This window comes from Cynocephalus volans, chromosome 18 (assembly GCF_027409185.1).
Source record: "Cynocephalus volans isolate mCynVol1 chromosome 18, mCynVol1.pri, whole genome shotgun sequence".
Classification (NCBI taxonomy): domain Eukaryota; kingdom Metazoa; phylum Chordata; class Mammalia; order Dermoptera; family Cynocephalidae; genus Cynocephalus; species Cynocephalus volans.
This window is the reverse complement of record NC_084477.1, coordinates 11,242,030-11,262,080: the sequence shown is the minus strand read 5'-3', so window position 1 is coordinate 11,262,080 and position 20,051 is coordinate 11,242,030. Positions and strand designations below refer to the sequence as shown.

General features: G+C 38.0%; 1 pseudogene; it reads right to left on the bottom strand.

Annotated features, from left to right (window-relative positions):
* Positions 1-1,183: 1,183 nt before the first annotated feature.
* The window catches only part of LOC134366511 (uncharacterized), a 33,798-nt pseudogene continuing 14,930 nt past the window's right edge, over positions 1,184-20,051 (bottom strand).

Below are 20,051 nucleotides of genomic sequence, written 5' to 3'. Positions count from 1 at the left end.
AAGACAACCCTAAATTTCCAAAATCAGGGAAATGAGCAACTCTGTGTTCAGTGGGGACGAGGTGCCCTGGAGACAGCCAGTGTGCTGCAGGGCACACTCTCCACTTGGGGACACAGCTGCTGCTGCCACTGGTGATTCCTAACTCACAACAGATGAAAATGTCTTTTTACTGAGCTCAGGTCCTGTGCCCGCCCCTGGCTCCCTGGGGACGGGGAAAAGAAGGACCTTGTCCCTGACAAAGACAGAATGAGAAAATCAGAATGTAGAAGTTAGCCAGTCGGGGAAGAAAGATCCCGAATAGTTTCCCTGAAACTCAGAGGGAAACAGAGACATTGTGCAGTCTGTGAATAGCACGGGTTCATCCCTTGTTCCCTCCACAACCCCCTAGAGAATTCCAGGACATCAGATCAATGCGACTGGTTGGCAACCTATGCAAGCTGACCGTCATGCAACCTTTCCTCCAGCTTGGTGGGACGGGACATGATCTTTTTGACAACATACCAATATGGACTACTTATATGCTATCGCCAATATGGGCTACCAATACACCATTACCTGGACTGAACTTCAGAAGGGTTATTCCTTGAAATTTCTGTACTCCTTAGACTTTTTTTAAGTTGTGAAATGAATGTTTATAATGCTTCAAAGACTTTTAAACCTGAAGTTCGATACCACACCGTCATGTGTGTACCATCCTCAGTAAGCTTATCTACAGTGTTTGCAACCATTTAAAGAGCAAACCATTGACTAAAACCACATTGATTTAAGGCTCCATCAAGGGATAGACAGCCCCAAACTAAATGGTAAAATATATGCACCATTTGTACTGACATCTATAATTTGATTCTCTCATGGCCATTAAAAGTTGGTTCGTAGCAAATAAATCCTTTAAAGGCAAAATTCACCTCATTTGAGTTTTGACCCAGAAGTTCAACAATCATGAAGTCCACAGTCTTATTGGCAAAATTGATATACAGTGTTTCTAAGTCACTCTGCTCATGACTGAGAGCGATGCATGTTCCATTTTTACATTTTACTGGAACTTTACATTTTCAACTCATGATTTAAAATCTCTAGGCTTTTACTCCACCAAATTGTCTGAAGACACAGTGTGCCACAGAGTTTAGACTTGTTTGTCCCTCTAGTTTCTTCAAACAGAAATATTTCTCAAGTGTCTACTGTTCTAGAAGGGTAATTTTTCAGATGTGGCCACTTCTTTGGAATAGTCTGAAGGTATCAGGCCTGTGAAGCAAGGGGAGGGGGAAGAGAAAAAAGATGAAACACAGGGTTCATTGGGTAAATTTTACATTAACTATTTCAGGCTGAATTTTTTTTTTTTTTTTTTTTTTTTTCCTTGAAAAGTCTGAGTCTTGGTGTGGAAAAGAGAACTTGGCTGTCACATCACAGCTTTCTTGTAGTGAGACTGTCAGGGGGTCTTGACTGGAGAGTATGATTCAGGACTGTTGCAGTTTGTCTTTAGCCTGTTCCAGTTCACCTTTCATTTTTAGGAAAAACAAATTGATTGCTGGGTCCATCATTGTTGAGCTCAGCTGGGCAATGCTTGGCTGCTGGACTTGCTTGACGTATTGGATTTCATTGGTTTCCTCAGTTGCTAGCCATATTACAGGGATGTTTTCCCTGCATGCAGACTCTTGCTTTAGTTTTTCTTAAGACTCTCTTAAGCCAGTAACATCATTAGAGTTAAGATCTGTGCACTTGACCTCCAAAGGTTAAGATCTGTGTACTTGGCCTCCAAAGCTTGTGCATTGCTTCTTAGTGTTTCCATCTCAGAATTAACTCATCTTGTTCCATAACTTTTAAGTCTGTTTCACTCAGTTGAACTGTCTTGGGAAAAGGGTCATCTTGAATCCAAGGAGTCACTTTCCACGTGTGATTTCTGTCACCCTCCCAACACTGGTCCCTGCCAGGGATGAGGTCCCTGCCAAGGCGAGGAGAAGGGGACTGCAGGCCTAGCTTGATCGTGGTCTCAAAAAGCTAGGTCTGTACCCTACAGACTCTTAAGCATCCCTCCCCAGCACAACTCAGAGGGTAGGTACTCAGAACAGATCATAGAGTTAGAGGTGAAGAAATAAACAGAGAATTAAAATTTCAAACGCTGTGGGCCAGGCACTAATCATTGCACTTTACACACTCAGCTCATGTGGTCCTCACATTCCCCATGTGATATGGACTAGTGTGACACACATTTTACATCAGAGGGACTGAGTAGCATGTCTGGAACCATTCAGTTAATAAAGAGCAGAACCAGAAGTGAAATCCAGTCCAGTCTGCCTCCAGAGGCCCATGTTTATAGCCTTATTCCAGGGGTTAAGGACTAAAATTGATGTCAACTATATTTGCATTAAAATCAGGGAGTTTCTTTATCTCTTTCAACTAAACAGCATTGGTTACTTGTATTCTTGAAAAAAGTAGCTAATAATTCTCAAAGTTTTAACATGTATTTAATTTTTTCCATCTTTTTTGTGAGAAAACAGTACCCACTATTCTATTGTTTTTGTTTTATCTTTAATATGCTTTTGCAAGTTTCTCAATCAAACATCGTCCTGAAAGACATATTAAAGATTTGAAAAATACAGAGATAAGGAAATAAATTGCTTGTTCTAAGTAAAGACTAGTAGGTCACGGATGTGGTTTAGAATTCATGGTGACTGGGATGATCAACCCTTGTTTGGTAGTGGGTCTTATTATAAGGTTTTTAATTTATTTTGAATTTCAATGTAGGTAGATAGAGACAATACAATATCCCATGAAAACTCACACTTAAATATGAATTGATTAGTGATTGCCTCCTATCCTCAGCTAGATCTTGTCCTCAAATACTGTGCTAATGGACAATATTTCTTACTATTTGGGGAATCAGGCAATATCCCCAAATTCCTTAGGTCTGATATCTCAAGACCAACTTCATAGTACATGGCTGAATTTTGGATCCCACGTATTTTATTTTAGTCAGGCTTGTGTTTAGATTTAGTCTTACTCTATATTTTAGGGGTGGTTAGTTAACAACTGCTGTCTTACTTATCATATAAAAGTATTCTATTATTTAGAAATCCATAAATCCAAACATACTCCGTGTGAATGCTATCTAACTACTTAGGTTGTGTTAATTAGCATAATGGATCTTTAAAATATCCAAAAGATGTTCATCGACAAGAAAATTTTAAGAATCCCAGCCTATCAAGAATCCACTGAGCCAGTGCAATTACACATTCTGGATCAGAATCCTAGGCTTAGGATTCAGAAGTAGATAGTAGATCTGCAGCAAATAATCAGACATATTTCCTTTACCTGACCAGAGGTCTAGCTGAATTTTGCTGCTGAAATGCTGTCACATCTGCCTTGAGTGAACATTTTGTACAAACTGCAGGACAGAGAACTGGAACTTCAAGTTTTAAGAAGTAGTAATACAATCTTTTGTAATTTCTGCTAGTAGATTTTATGTATGGTAGAATTAGGTCCAGGATTTGCCTCTTTTTAACACCTTCTATAATGGCAAAGTTGGAGGCTTATAAACCTATAAACCTCACTATCTCTAAAAATTGGAGAGTGCATATATCCACCAGAATGAACCAATAATTCAGAATAACCAAATCAGCTATGTCAATTTGCAATAGGACTCTGTTTTGCATTTTACATGCACAAGTTGTAAAAATATCTAAGAAAGATAGATCGATACCTATTAGTTTTTGCTGCTGTTGTTTTATTTGGCTTGTTTTTATTCTATAGCACTAAATACTTTGTGCAAAGAAGAAGAAATGTACATTTTGCTGATAATAAATTTACATTTTGCTGACTCAGTAAAGAGTCCCTTGTATCATAAAATGCCTGTTATTACAGAGATATTAGTGCTCCTTATATGAGGGCGCTTGGTGTCCTGCTCCTTAATGTGACACCAACTTTGAGGAGTTAAAAATAAATTCTATTAAAACACATCTGACCTTTTCAAAAAGATAGAACATTAAAACTATTTTAAGCCAAAGTTAGAATGGAGCATTTGCAGAATCCCTGAAACACCTGCATGCACAACAGTTTGCAAACTGCTGGATTTTGCGGAAGGGAAAGACACTATCAGATTTATATTTGAAAGATATGTCTAGCATCTATGGAAAGAATGATTTTGCTGAGAAAATGACTGAAAACACAAAGCTTCATTAAAAAGGCAGAGGTGAAGTACAGCAATAGGAATAAGAGCAAAGAGAAGCTGTTTCAAAGATTATTTAGGAGGTAAAACGTGCAAGGACTAAAGTCATTCTCCCATCTTCTAGTGTGGTCTTCTCTGAAAGCCATCAGATCCATGGTTTCCCTTCAAGCTGGCTGCATGGCATAACGGTGAGAAACATAAGCCTCTGTTTAAATCCCAGATCTAGAACTTACTAGCTCTGTGATGTTGGGCAAGTTACATAATTAACCTCTTGATCTTCCATTTCCTCATCTGTAAAATGGGAATAATAATTTCTACCTCACAGATTTAAGAGGAGAGATAAAAGGGAGGGAAAAGTCTATGCTAAGGTATTAGAATAGTGCCTTGCTAAGCAAACAGTAAATGGTTATTTTTTTTTTCCTTAAGAAAGAAACAGTTTAACTAAGAGCAGACAATAAAAGCCAAGGGGTATGTGACTAGTCAAGATGGGTGTATTTTAAAAGAGTGTAGGAATTAAGCAGTATCTTCACATGGAAACCAGGCCGTGTAAGAGAGTAAGTAAAATAATGTTATTTGTGTATTGTTTTGATTGATTCAGCCTATTTTTTCCCAAGTGGAATTGTAGGAGTAGCAGAGACTTCACCCGAAAAAATAAAATTAAGTGGTGAAAGGAGAGAAGATAAAGATTAATTAAATTCGAGAAAGGACGGATTCGCTCACTGGCAAGTCAGCTTGGTTGGGTTAGACAGAGAATTGAAGGTGGATGAGGTTCGAGAACTTGCTGTTTGGCCAAAACTGTGCAGCTCGGGGCAGCTTCCCACCGCACAAGTTCCCGCGCATCATGAGCTCTGCATCTACCAGGTGCAAGGGCAAAATCCCTCCTGTGAACAGTCAGGGAAGGTTTATCTCTGGTCTCTAATTAGAACTGAGAATTAAACGAATTATCAGCGCTAAAGCAGACACATCTGGATATCCTTTAGGTGTCCTGTGGACGTTTAATATCCGGCCACACTTACAAGCCTGGATTTTGAGCAGAGAAGATGCATGTCTGTTCACGAAATCAAGTTTTTCCTGTATTCTGGAAGTATCTACTTGGTGATATGAACTGGTTCCACTAAAATAGATAAAACCACTATCCTAGCACCCTTATTTCATTTGCAATTACAGGCAAGCAGTTTCTCCTAGGGAATAAATGGTCATTTTTGACCATTTTATTACCATAAATTATTGTCACCTAATAACATTTTTGTCTCATTATAGTAATGACAAATTGTGCTGACCTTTGAAGATGGCCAAAAATAAGACAATCTTTTTGGTCATCTTTTGGGTTTTGATTTTTTTTTTTTTTTCCTCACAGTAGTGATGAATTTTCACCACCTTTATTTCTTTTTTTAGTTCATCTCAATCCTAAACTCTTATAACACTTGTTTATTGAGAAATTCGATGGAACGTCATTGTGACAGAGCGGTACTGGGTTTTTGTATCATCTATAAAACTTATTCTCAATGGTTTTTACGTTAGAATATAATCTTTCACATGGTTATAATCTAAACTAAAAACTCACACAACAGCTGTTACCATTCCTTACTCTCAGGTCCTCTTGTAATCACGATTGACCCTGCCCTGTGCCCAGGATGCCTCTGGAGGCTTTTCAACACAATCACTTATGATCTGACTGACTGATGATCTGATTGATTTACCAATCAGAGTTACCATGTAACACTAAACATACTTGCCACCCCAGCCCAAGGCTGAATGCTTCAAGGCTTAGAGAAGATAAGTTCATTAATACAAGCCTAAAATTTATCAGAGAGAGTACATTATGCTTTTTCTAAAGAACATGAGGAAACAGCAGGAGAATGACCTATTTGACATTTTTTGAAATGTTATTCTTGATAAACATTTTTTTTTCCTATAGAAGCATGTCTATTAAATGGCAAATATTAGGTAAGTGGAAGAAAAAATTATTTCCAAATTATACAAGTTATGTTCAAAACTTGGAAAGTTGACAGGTTTTTATCTCTTAAGTCAGTGTGGAAGGAAATTTTAAAGGCATACTCTAGATTAACAGTTTTACACTGTACAGTTTATAGTGTTACACTGCTCAAATGAAGACCACGTGCTCATGAGAACTTAAATGCAGTGTTAACACAGTGATAGCATTCTTGAACATATGTGACCTTAATCCACTCTGAAATGTTCACATGTGCAATCTGTAGATAATGATTAAGTTCCTCAACTTTAGAGGGTTCTATTGTGCTCTTCAGTCTGTGCTATTCTAAGCTGTTTGGTTTATCATTTCTGTCATATTCCGAGTCAGTTGAGGACAGCTGGATTTTGCTGATGAAACTGTAGAAGGCTGCATAATTAGATAGAAGGGAAGTATCTATTTCAGAAGGAAATAAACATCCAGGAAGTTATTTTATGGGGTTAGAAGAGGGAAAGAGATGTGAAAAATATTTTTATCCTGTCACCAGACTTTTCCAAGCATTTAGATTTAGCTTTCATTTACAACATTAACTTTGGCATTCCTGAATGTCTTTGTGTAATGGACTTAAATAATTGACATTGGAATTGCTTCCTGGTACTGAAACTGCTTCAGACTTACTTCTTCAGTACTCCAAAATAAGTTATGACAGATAGATATTGTCATTACCCATGTTAATGACAAGGAGAGTTGTGCTGCTTGAAGCTAAGTTATTTTCCCAAAGTTATACAGGGTAGGTAACAAAACTGGGAAGTAAACCCCAAAATATTCTATTCTTTCCCCAATATTATATAGCCTTTTGCTTGGGAATTTCCAAGACTAAAAATGGAAAGAAGTCAGCCATCTTGATATGTCTAAAATCTGCCCATTAATACCTCCTCTTCACCAGTCACCAAGTGTGCAAGAGGGATGAGGAATTAGAAGCCATCATGTCCCTACCTCTCAGAGGCTCCAAATGTCTTTGGCCAGGAATCAAGGCTTTTAAAATACAGCCAAACCACATTTTCAGGAGTAATAATAATGATAATCATAACAGTAATAGTAACCGTTTGCATAATTTTCCTATTTATTATGTGCCAGACACTACATCAAGAATTTCACATATATTATCTCATCTACTTCTAACAAAAATATGCATGTGGCAGCTACCATGATTATATCAACTTTCCAGTAGAGGAAATATTACAAACTGAGAGGTGAAGTCACTTGTTCAGGATGCCCTGCTTTTTCTCTGGCTGGGATCAGGATAAACTGCCTTTTCTTTCCATTAATTAGGTGGAAAATAGAAGGGTTGGTGGGCCACCACGTCTGGATGTGAAGTCATCTGTAGTTGCGAGGGGAAACTGAGGACTGTGGGAGTGATGCATTATAGAATTTGAAGTGTTTCATACAATTTGGCTTATAGCCAAAGAGAAAGCTTAGAGAGCATCAAATTATGTAGAAAAATGCTATCCTTGAAGTCCAAGAAAGAGGCACACTGGGTATAAGATAAACACATCTTTAATAAATTGGGATATTATTCAAATTAATTTACATCACTATATCCAACTAAATGCTGATTATGCAAAACACTTATGAAATATACTAAACATGTAACAGTAAAAAAAAATGTTTGGGGAAGCAATTAACTAAACACAAAAGAAAAAATAAATGAAAATATAAATCGGGATCTTGCTGAAACCAATGTACATAACTCAATCCAACTATGTGCCAATTACATGAAACATATCTGAAATATACTAAATGTTTAAAAATAAAAAAGAGGAAAAACAATTAGCAAACAAATGAGAGGGAAGAAACAGAAATATAAATATCAACTGCATTGATGAAGACATTTGTCAGTTAAACCAAAACTGCTCTTTTGAGTGTTGGAGCATGATGTTTATGACTAGAGGAATACTATCTTTATTCTGCTTTCAAAGCCATATTGGAGCTGGAAGAGGGCAGAGGAAGACACGGGAAAAAAGAAAGTTCCTTCTACAGTGTAGCGGATTAACTCACTTTTGTACAAAGTAGGACTAGGGAGTCCCAGAGCTGGATTTGGAGGCATGAGATAGAAAGAGATTTTTCTGAATTAAAAACAAAGAGAATTTGTTTCTCATTCTTGTGTGTTATTTCTAGTTTCTAAGAGGGAGGGAAAGAGAAAAGGGATGTCTAAAATTAAATTTTAAGTTATTTCTATTTGGGCTGTGTAAATGTCTCTGTTCATTTCTAAGATCTCAATAAATTAACAGGACATACGTAAGACCTCACGTGGGAGCTTCTCAGTGTGTGCACTCTGTGCACGTGTGTTCGCATTTGATATTCCATGTGACCACCGGCCAAATCCTCAAGTATCCAAACACCTTCCATTCTTCTCATAGTTTTCTCCTCTTTCTCTTGGACATATAGTAAAATAATAGAATCTCAAGATGATACTTCCATAACTTTCCATAAATTTTTTGAATACCCCTTACAATAATAACAATAATAATTTTTAAACGTTGTGACCATTCGCTATTATTCTCAGCAATGTCACATGAATATCTCTGTGCACCATTCTCAGAATGTAACTTGCACTGTTAGAAATGCAATATGCAGGGCCGGCCTGTGGCTCACTCGGGAGAGTGTGGTGCTGATAAAACCAAGGCCACGGGTTCGGATCTTGCATGGGGACAGCCGGTTAGCTCACTGGGAGAGTGTGGTGCTGGCAACACCAAGTTAAGGGTTAAGATCCCCTTACCGGTCACCTCTCAAAAAAAAAAAAGAAAGAAATGCAATATGCAATACATGTAAAATTCATTTGAGAAATCTCTGTCCAGATTTGTGGCATTGATGCTACAAAAAAGCAGAGAGAATGTACCCATTAAGTTGCCTCAATAAAATATGGTAAGATACGATTAGCCTTAACATGGCCAATAATTTCTGCCTGGAGAGATTATACAGGGTCAGAATACCATTCCCCTGTAGTACATATTCCTGATTTTGACCGAAGCCCCTGTGCCATCATGCAAACTTCCCAGAGCTGGGGCTTTTTCACCTAAATCGTTAATACCCTTTAGAGATAGGAAAACATCACACACTCACAATAATAGGTAAAGTCTGTCTTGAATTACAGATACCTTGATGCACAGACATAGAAAATGCTTATAGTTTCAATTCTACAATTTCAGCCAAGGATAAATACAAAAACACAAAAGCTCACCCATCCAGATAGTAAAGAATTTTTCTCCTTCCTAATGGGCATACATTTCTTAATTGATTTGAGCTAAAATAGAAAAAGAGGCAATTAAACAAATCAATAACAAAACAGACTCTTTTCATCTCTCATCCAAGAGATAGAAGATTTTGATAAACAATTCATTTACAGTGGTTAACAAATACTCAGACCGTAAAACAGAATCCCCAATCATTTCTGCTACCAGTGGGGAACGATAACTTATCAACATTTAACAAAATAAAAGCAAAAGCAAAACACAAAAATATTGAAGAGGAGAAATAAAACATAAAAAAACTGAGTCAGCCCAGTTCTCCTGTGACTTTGAATTCACCATGACGCAGTTTCCGTTGTGTGTGAGTTGCATATTTCTCTGGTGACGAAGTTTCTTCTGTTCTGTCAGGTGAATCCATGCAGCATCTCAGTGGAAAACCTCCAAAATTATATAAAGTTACAATATCCAAGTATTGAGATACTAGGGTAAAAACAGGAAAACAGTTCAATGAAAGATAAAATAACCTCAAAACATTCCATAAAATATGTAGGATAATTTAATACATGTGAACAAAAGCACCACAGATTAGCAGAAAACATAAACATTATTCAATAAAAGACTTAGAGAATTAGTTATTTGGAAAGGAAATAAAATTAAATCATAATCTTATACTACCTATTACAATAAAGACCAAATATACCAAATGACAAGATTAAAAAATCAATCATTTTAATAACTAACCAGAAGAAATCAGATGATTATATTTTCACTACTTGGGGAAAGATGTTACAACAATTTGTTTAAAAATTCGGACACAGAGATTTGGTTCTATGCTGCTCCTGGTCTGTGGTACATGCTCTTCTCCAGATATTTCTAGTTTCTTCTCTAGTCTCATTTACTGTTTGTGCTCAGGTTCTCTCTTCCCTCCTACAGAAAAATTTTTATATGTTTTAAAATGTTTTGTATTTCCTGTTCATATGTGTTCACGTGTATGCGTGTTTTTAATTTTCCTAAATGTCATTGTGTAATATATGATTCTATTTCATACTTTTTTCGTTTGATGTTATACTTTAAAAAATTCCTTATGTTGCTGTGTTTATAATTACAATTTACCTTTAAACTGCTGCATAATACTCCATGGTGGGCAGACAGGGGGTGTTTTGGCATTTTGTTTTTCCTTTTGCTTTGTTAAAGGCCATTAAGTTATTATTCTTCATTGGTTGCAGCAATGACTGGGGATTTGGTTCTATGGTCTGACTATTTCATGATCATTATAAATGGATTGATGATTTATTGAGATCTTCTATCTCTTGGACGAAAGATGAGAGAGAATCTGTCTTGTTGCTTGCCTGTTTGTCTGTGTGAACCAACAGACCTCTTGATCCTGCTATTGAAGCCCCTCTTATTGAACTAAACTTCTTGCAGCACAAATCCCATCTAAATGCCCCTCTGTGAGCCTGGTGAGAATTCCTTTTGGATATATACCCAGGAGTACTTGGTTGTAGGAGAGGCAGTTGTTTAATTTGAATGGAAGGTGTCGACTTGCACTCCAGAATGTTAGCACCTCTCCAAATGGATTTGATAACCTTAAAAATGATATGGATAAAATAGCAATATTTATTTGAGAATGAGAAATAGAGGTTGTCAGGTTCCAGTTAACCTAAGTTGATAAATAGAAGGAGTTTGAGCCATGTATTACCATAACAATTCTTCATGATAAGCCAGCCTAAAAACCAGTGGCTAACAAGCACAAGCATTTATTTTTCTTACTATAGGTATGTCTGGGACTAGTCTGCTTGAGTCTCCAGATCCACTGGGTTTGCCTCTAGATTTTGAGTTAGATTCAGATCTGTTCCATACATCTCTTCATTTTCCTAGGAGCCCTGGCTGCCTGAAGCAAGTTTTCACTGGGATGACAAAGGGCAAGAGTTTGAGTATATACACAGCAGCAACCGTTGAGTCCTTAGCTTGGAGCAAACAAACCACCCTTATGCACATATTCTTTTGAACAAAGATGGTTTCATGGCCAAGTGTAACATCAATGTGTGGTGAAATAATTCTCTCCCTTGACTGAAAAAGAAAAAGATTGAATCAGCAGTCCTGTCTCTCATAGAGGTCATTCAGGACAAGATTAAGGATGTCAGAAAGTGTCTAGGTGTTTCACTAACTTGTTCAACACATACATATGAAACAAATGACAGGAGACGGGAGAGGGGAGTAGTGGGGCAGAAAGGGTCAGAAAAAGAAAAGGTTGTGATTAAAATTAAAGGAGAAGATAGATGACCAGAGGTGTTCCCCCTAGGATGAATATTCTAGATCATTAGAAAGAAGAACAAATATGTTTTGAGAAGTGTACAGGAACTAATCAATTGAACTAACAGATGTCAATTTCCCAAGTTTCTACTATTAAAAATGTAATGGGCTGGGGAACATGAAAAACATTCAAGCTGACAGAAGTGAACATCCGTTATTTCAAATTTTCTCCCTTCGAGCAAAAATGCTCAACAGACTTCTCTCTGCCACCTTAAGCACCCCACACTCCTTTGAGAGTTAGGAGGACTGAAGCTTAAACAACTTCCCAAGTCTTGGGAAGCTCAATTGTGACAGAGTCTGAGCAGGAGTGTGCAGATTATTCTAGCTTTAGACCTTTACCTCTGGATCCTGCTCCTACTAATAGAATTATGCTGAATAAAATATAAAATATTGAAATAAATGACTATGCTTTAATTAAGAAGAGTGGGAAAAAGCACTCACCTCCATATTTTTTCTCCTTTTAAAAAGGCAATTAACCACATTTTAGAATATTTCGAATGTAATCCAAATTTCAATGATATTAAGTTGTTAAGAGTAGGAGCTCAGATCTGGACACATTCCCTTATTTTTAAACCTAAGACTCATTCATCCACGTATATAAATGAGATAGTCATTTGTAACACTATTTCTCATTCATGTCTGTTCACATTTTCTATATTCCAATAGATCTTCTAAGTATAAATATATTTGATCAGTACATAAGTGACACTTTGCAGCCCACAACAGAATAAATCAGATTCCAATGCTGTCTTCAAAAGAGCATTGATTTAAAAAATAAATAAATAACTTAAGCAGAAAAGGGTATTTATCAGTTCACATAACTGAAAAGTCCAGGGGATATACTAGCTTCAGGCATGGCTGGATCCAAGGGCACAAAGGTTGTCATCAGGACTCAAGTCGCTCCGTCTTAAAAAAAAAAAAAATGTAAAACGACTTTTAGTATTAATTTCTTGAGCACATTCTGAAAAGCAATGTTTATACACTGTCTTTTCTTCTGTAACAAAAAGGGGTAGCATTGACAGTGAAACTCCCATTTCCCCTAGCTGTGCCTCAACTGGGGGAAGGGGCAAACAGCAAAAGAAAAACTGCTTGACCAAGCAGGACGGGCTTGATTCCTTGGAGTAGCAATACACTATGGTTAACAATAATACAAGAATAAAGTTAGTTAAACATCCACTTTCCTTAGGCTAAAACTTGACTCAAAGATCAGGATGCTTTTTCCCTAACTGAATGCCTTACAGCTTAAGATACCACCTATCACACCAATCTCAAGTTACTTCAGCAGACCACTTGCAACTACAAGCCTGCTTTGAAGTGTATACACCCTGGACCCTATGGTGCCACAGAAAACATCAGTCAAGATGCCAGGAAGCATTGTGCTGACTTCACCCTGAACTGACCAGCTTCCCACATGACTCCCTGGACCCCTACTCATGATTCTTCATGATAAATGCTGTGATCAGAGAATCCAAGGTCTTCAAGCTCCTTTAGCTGCCACAGGTCGCTTTGGCTGGACATTCAAATAAATGCTGATCCTTATGACTGCAAACTTTAGCATGAGAGACTCTAGCATGTTGGTCCAGCAGATGACAAACCCCCCTCTTGGTTCAGTCACAATAGAGTTGGTGAGACACTATTGAGACACAACATAATGTCACCAAAGCATGTATCTGCCACAGTTTCAGCATTCCAGCCAGAAGCTGGAATCTAGCACTTGAAACATCCCCTCCACTTTAATCTTAAATCAAAATGAGCATGGTTAATCTCAGTTATTATATCCTTCTTGGGGGAGGGGTCAGAATTTTAAAATATTTTCTGAATACAAATCAATCCCTAATTGGCAGAGAGATCATTTAACAGGACACTCCTTTGCTCACTCTTCATTGAAATCCCTACTTTCTAGTGCCCCATACTAGGTATGGTTTTCAGATTCCGTCTCTGAAACGAGGCTAAATTCTATACTGGGCTCTGAGTAGTCCATGCTAGAAACTCAAACCAGACTGAATCCGGCTTTCCCTGTGTTCACTTTCTCTGTCCTCAGAGTCACAGATGAAATTGTCATGGTCTACTGAGGGAGATTTTCCCAAAGGGTGAGTGATATTCTCAAAGGAATGCTTTCAAGCTCCATTTTACTGAATAGTTTATTATCCAAGCCATGTTCACTCCTAAATTAACAATTGCAATAATTTTTTGTACTTTCCTTATTATTTCCTTCCAAGGAGCTCAGTCACATCCACCTGGCGAAGCTCGGCTCCTAAGTTCCCAACTGCACAGGAATTTGTGTGCTAGCAGGGCAAGGACTTGGACTCACTTAATCTTACCTTAAAGACTCATGAGGTCAAGGAACTAGTTATCAGAAGAGGTGGTCAAGTTGATAATGCAGTGCAATTGGATCCATCTCCTTTCCTGTTTCACTTTCCTGTCCCTCCTCCTCGGGATGCTGTTGCAAAAACAACCACCCGCACATAATTTTTCTTCTCAAGCTCTGCTCTTGGGAGAACCCAGCCTAAGAAATCTGTACCCGCGTGTCTTGATATCTCTGTTGCTGTGTCTGATTATCTTTTTATCTATCCACCCATGCTCCTTAAGGACCTTATAATTTAGGCCAAAATAGTTGGATGGAGAGAAAGCATAAATGAATGGATAATTAATAAGGTATGCTAATAAGTGCCAGGACATAAGCACTTTTAATATATGGGGTCTATCTTTCTGGAATATTTTTGTTCATTTAAATATTTGTATATCTATATGCATTTTTACAGAAAATGAGATATCACTATCACGCATAGCGACACACACGTACATACACGTATACATGTTAAGACTATTTTTCAATTAAACTTAATGTCATATTTATTTCAATAAATCTAGATAAAGCATATATTTTTCATAGCTGGGGCAACATTTGGGTGGCTGTGTCAGATTTTTTAAATAATCTGTTATTAAACATTTAATTTATTTTCTGTTTTTTAATATTATAGAACCATGTTGTCAAAAGCTTTACTTTAAATGCATCCTGTTCAATGAAACAAATTATTTCCTTAATATAAATTTCTGGGTGAACAGTATTTCATTTTTACAGAAAATGTGTACCAATTGAGATTCCTACCAGGTGTAGTTTATGAGGTATGTTTTATCACATCCTCACAAGCAATTGATGTTGTTATTAATTCTGACCGAGAATACAGACATACAGATTATAGACAGACATGGCATATACATAAATATATTATTTAATTTGCATTTATTTAATTATTACGGATACAGTGCAAGTTATCCTGTTGGGCTTTCATATGTTTTCTCTTGTGAGTTGCCCATTCATTTCCTACCTCTAGCAGTTCATAAGGATCTCTTTTCAATGGTAAATAATATCGATAGAGGACCTACTATGTGCTGTGTTCTGTGTAGCAGATGCGGCAGACGCCATGGCAAAAATGCAGCTTGACCCCTTCCCTCTGGGGCCTTGAGTCTAGCAAAGAAGAGAGCCAGTAACATCCACAGCTGTGATGGGGGCTGTTGAGTGACATATGGCAGCAGAGGTCATGAGACCATCAAGGGGAATCACGGAAGACCCAGGGAAATAGCACTTGAAATTGAAGAGTAAGAGTCAGTCATGTGTAGAAGGACAGAAGAACATTCCATGGACAGTAAGCAAGCATAAAGGCCTGGGGAAAAAAGAAATGCATCATGTTTGATTATATTCACCCTTTTTAGATCATATATATAATCATATATACACACACATGCATATATATATACATATATATATAATAGTTTTCTTAGGCTATTGTATGTTTTCAGCCACTTTGCCAAATGGAAGTGTTAGAAATACTAACTGTCAAATATATAACTATTTTCCCTTATGATTTTAGTTTTGAGGGTCTTGCCTGGATAAGGCCAGATTATCATTCACTTCTATTTCCTTCCGGTACTTTTATTATTATATTTTTCTCTTTCAAATTTTTAAACCCTCTGGAATGTATTTCATTGTAGAGTATGAGAGGATTATCACTTTTTTCTCTTTTTCAGATGAAGCTACTTTCCTTTTTCTCCCCAAAACTTACATTATCCAGCAGATTCCCTGCTGCACATTGGTTCACTGCTCCACAGTAACCACGTAGTCCCCAAACATTACCAACATTCTTCCATCTCTGGACCAACCCATTTTTTCCCATCTGCAGGGTCATCTCTGCCCCTCACTCTTAATTTACATCTCAATCTTCTTTTAAAATTTTTACATGTTATCCTGCTCATGATTCTTCCCCAAATTAAGTCAATTTGTCTGGCATTCTTTAGCAATTCACCAATTAGAAAAGAGAAGCTAATATTCATTAGTATGAAAATAAAATATAAACAAGAAATGTATTTTACCTTTTTTGGTGATGTGTCATTGGATGAAAGTTTTTACTAGTTTTTTATTATAATTTTTAAAAATAACTAGGAGCAAAGGAATGCACTGCAGAAGTAATTGGTACTTAGACTGCATGAAATTGGCACAACACAATAAAACACAGTAATTTAGAAAATGTACTTCACCAAAATAAGAGAATTTGTATAGCCAAATTCTCTCAAGGGAGGATTAACCTGTCTCTGAAGCAAAGGTACTTACAGGATCTTGAGAAACACAAAATACCTGTGCTTGTAGCAGCCTGAAGTCTGGCAGGTGGTCACAAAGTATTACCAGAATATGAAATAAACATTGTTAAATACGTTTAATATTTTTAGAGGCAACTCGACTAAAGCTGCTTACCGCAATCTGAATTAGTCATTACAATGTAAAACTAAAATTATTATTTTTATTGCAGGAATGAGAATGCAGTCAATTTTTTTCTCACTATTTTTTCCTGGTTTTCGAGACATTTTACATAAGCTCTAAAATTTCCAGAGAGATAGCATGGGCTCTTGTATTAAAAATATTGGAAAACATACATGTAATCTTTCCCAGAAGAATTACTGTCTATGATCAGAGACAGGATGTTGGCTTAGAGTCCAAGCTCGTTAACAGTTCGCCTGATTTGGCAAACATTATCCCTTCTCAGGTAGGGATGAGATCCTGATTGATTTGATGATATTGCTGGACTGGGAATAGAAAATTCATGTGAGGAAAGAAAATAATGATAAATTTGTCATACTGATTGTTCATAGCAGCCAAGTGAGTCCTCCGTGTTGCATCCATGACCAGCAAGGAGCTGCAGCAGTGCAAGTCTAGACACGACCGTAGGAGAGTGTCTAGGAAACCCAGAGGTACTCAACCCAGGGAAGCTGGCAAAGCTGAAGAGAGCAGCCATCTCCAAGATGTTCAGTCCAGGAAAAGAGCAACGAGTCAGTCAAAATGCAGAGCTCTGGCCAGTAATTATCTAGTCTCTTTGTAAAGTGCATTCTTGTACATTCCCTGCTCAGGAAGAACATTTCTCCCTGGCCTGGATACCTGGGAAGGGAAGGACTTGGAGCCCTGGAGAGAAGGGGGCCTGTTGAGACACAGCCAGACTCTCGCAGAAGACAACATCCCACTTCCCGAGCACAAGGGTGCCAAGGTGGATGTCTAAGAAGAATGCTTCCCTAAAATTCTCTTTCATCATTTATCTTTCTCTTCCTGAAGAATATCACTTTCCATTTTAAGATAGGAGAGGATTTGCCAAGATTGCAAACCACACAGAGGAGTCAATTCAGGGTTTGGCAAACCACGTACGCCCATCCGATCTAGGACCTACTTGTCTTAGGTCTTTGTGCTATTGTCTAGCAGCTGTGCTAAGACCGGAAAGAGAAACATCTGGAGTGAGGAAATAGCTTATGGAGAGGAGGAATGGGGTGCCTTTTGCCTTTGTTGAGATTTTAAAATTGTGGGTTGGATGGTTATCTTGGAAGACATGTATGCCCCCAATTTAAAATTTGGTGCTTGTCCCCTAATGACAATGTCCTATTCCTGGCACTGAATTGCTGTCCACTCCACTATGAGCCAGTTCACAGCTTTACATCTGTCCATGACCACAGCCTGTCCTATGTCCAAGATGTCCATCTGGCTGTGGAAGCAAAGTAATTGCTGTGAGATCTATGAAACCCTGGTGTATGGGATGCCCTCAACCTGAGAGATCCTCGCACACACCATGGAGATAGCCATTTTCTACTCACAGCCTCTGCCAATATTATTGGTATTCCCCCTTAATACCTAAAACGGAAGCAAACAAGAACACTCTGGATGCATCCAAAAGACACTGCAGTTCAAAAAGGAGCCCCTGACTTGACTCACAGTGATAAAAAAGTCTTTGCCCACCTTACCCACACCAGCTCTTAAAGGGCACCAGAACCATTTTTAGGAAACATCTGTCAATATTCTCATCTTTCACAAGACAGAGAACATAATGCTTGTGATGATGACTGTTACCAATAGAGGGCTGGAAAATCTGAATGACTGCCAGGATTTTCTCAGTAAAACTAATGAACTTCCATGCAAATAGTTACAACAAGCAAAGAGAGATGTGCAAACGGGATGAGTTTCATCATGTTGAATAAGGAATGTCAGGATGACAGCACTTTTATCAGCCATGGTCACCTCTGTTGACTTTCCAGGGAGATGTTTTGAGTGGCTGTGTCATTAAACCTATTAACGAATTTGAAATGGAGGTTAATTTTAAATGAGAATGTAACAAAGAAGGGAAAATCCAACCCCATAACCAGCTCACTTTCAGCATAGGAATCAGTGTGTTACCAGGGGAAAGAACGAGGGGTACACAACCTCACCCAGGACAGGCCAACCCACCTCTTATTCCTAGGCAGGTGCTGGCAAGGTTGCAATATTGGACTTGTGCTGACAAATACTTCATGATTCCTACTCAAAATCTTGGAAAATCATAGCAGAATCCCAAACTAACTGAAACGGACTCTGCTGATAGAAAAATAGACTCCTAGGTAGGAATATTCAGACAACCAGACCTCCATCCATGTCCTCTGATTGCTGAGAGATCTTCTCTACACCACCTGGACTCTGCTTCCACTTTAGGCCAATCCTCCATCCCCTATCTCTCCCCCACCCCTGGCTTCCAGATCCTGACTCTACCAAAGTCGGGCTTCTTCTGAAAATAGATTGGAGGCTTGACTTCTTCATACACTTCAAGAACAACTTACTTATCTCCTGCAACTCTGACCTGAGCTGCTTTCACCTGAGGTCACAAAAAGAAGACTAACCCCTGTGTTCTGATCTCAGGGGAATCACACTTGAAATGTAACAGACTTAGGCAGGAAACAAACAGAGATACTGGTTCCATTGAATCTGCCCAAATCTTCTGTGCTAGGTGTCACAATGCAGCCCACACCCAGGACTTAACAAAAGGGACAGCAGGCTTCAACAACAGCAGTCCCACGTCCTTTCCACCTGGACCCTGTACAGCTCTACAGATACTTACTTCATGTGCACACCCCTGACGTGTTTAATCCCCTGCTTTTTAGCTTACAGCACATAAAATGGGATACTAGAAGCAAAGACTTGAAGAATGAGGGGTATATAGTGAGGGAAGAGGAGGCTCTTGAGTGCCAGACCATCCATAGGCACCGGTAGCAGGAGAAATGAAGTCATAACAATGGACAGAGAAAAAGAAACCTAGAAATTCAAAATTCATTGCCATAGAGTATCATGATGGCTGTTTGTAATATCCTTATGTCAAAAAATAGTTAATTTGCTTTTGTACTCTCTCATTAAGAAAGTACCAAGCTATTAAAATAAATGTTTCAGTGCTTTTCTGGATAAAGAGAGTGAGGTATGAAGAAGAAAATAGTAACTATCAGGTTGTAAGCAAGGGGGTTTAGTCCCAGGATATTTAAACAAGTTTCATGTCATTTGCCAAATCTGTTTCATTTTTACGGACACTTTGGGACATTGTATTACTACGGAGTGTGGGGCTGTATCCAGTAGGAGAGACAGTCAAGGCTGATGAGAGTCTTCCATGGCTTTGGAGGTGGGGTTCAGGGGAGCTGCAGAATGGAGGGTTTGGAAGAGAACTTTGTTCTGTGTTTTCCATCCCTATATATGGAAAGTGCTGCTGCAGATCAAGTCAGTGGAGAGACGCTATTGGCATTTACAAAATGTATTTATTTCACTCCTAACATGTTTTGCATGTTACAGAATAAGGACATGCTCGCTGCTTGAGTAACACAGCTACGTAGGTCTTCAGTATTCATAAAAATTAGGCAGCATCATATGGAAAGAGAAGCATTTAACTTCTAGTGAGAATATTTTGATGGTGATATGGCATATTGTCTAAACAAGGCAAACATTTTCATCTATATGTTATTCTTCGTGCTAATGGTGAATTTTTTTTAAAAAAACAGACTTTCTTTTTTATAGCAGAATAGCATTCCATTGCGTAGATATACCACCTTTTCTTTATCCAGTCATCGGATGATG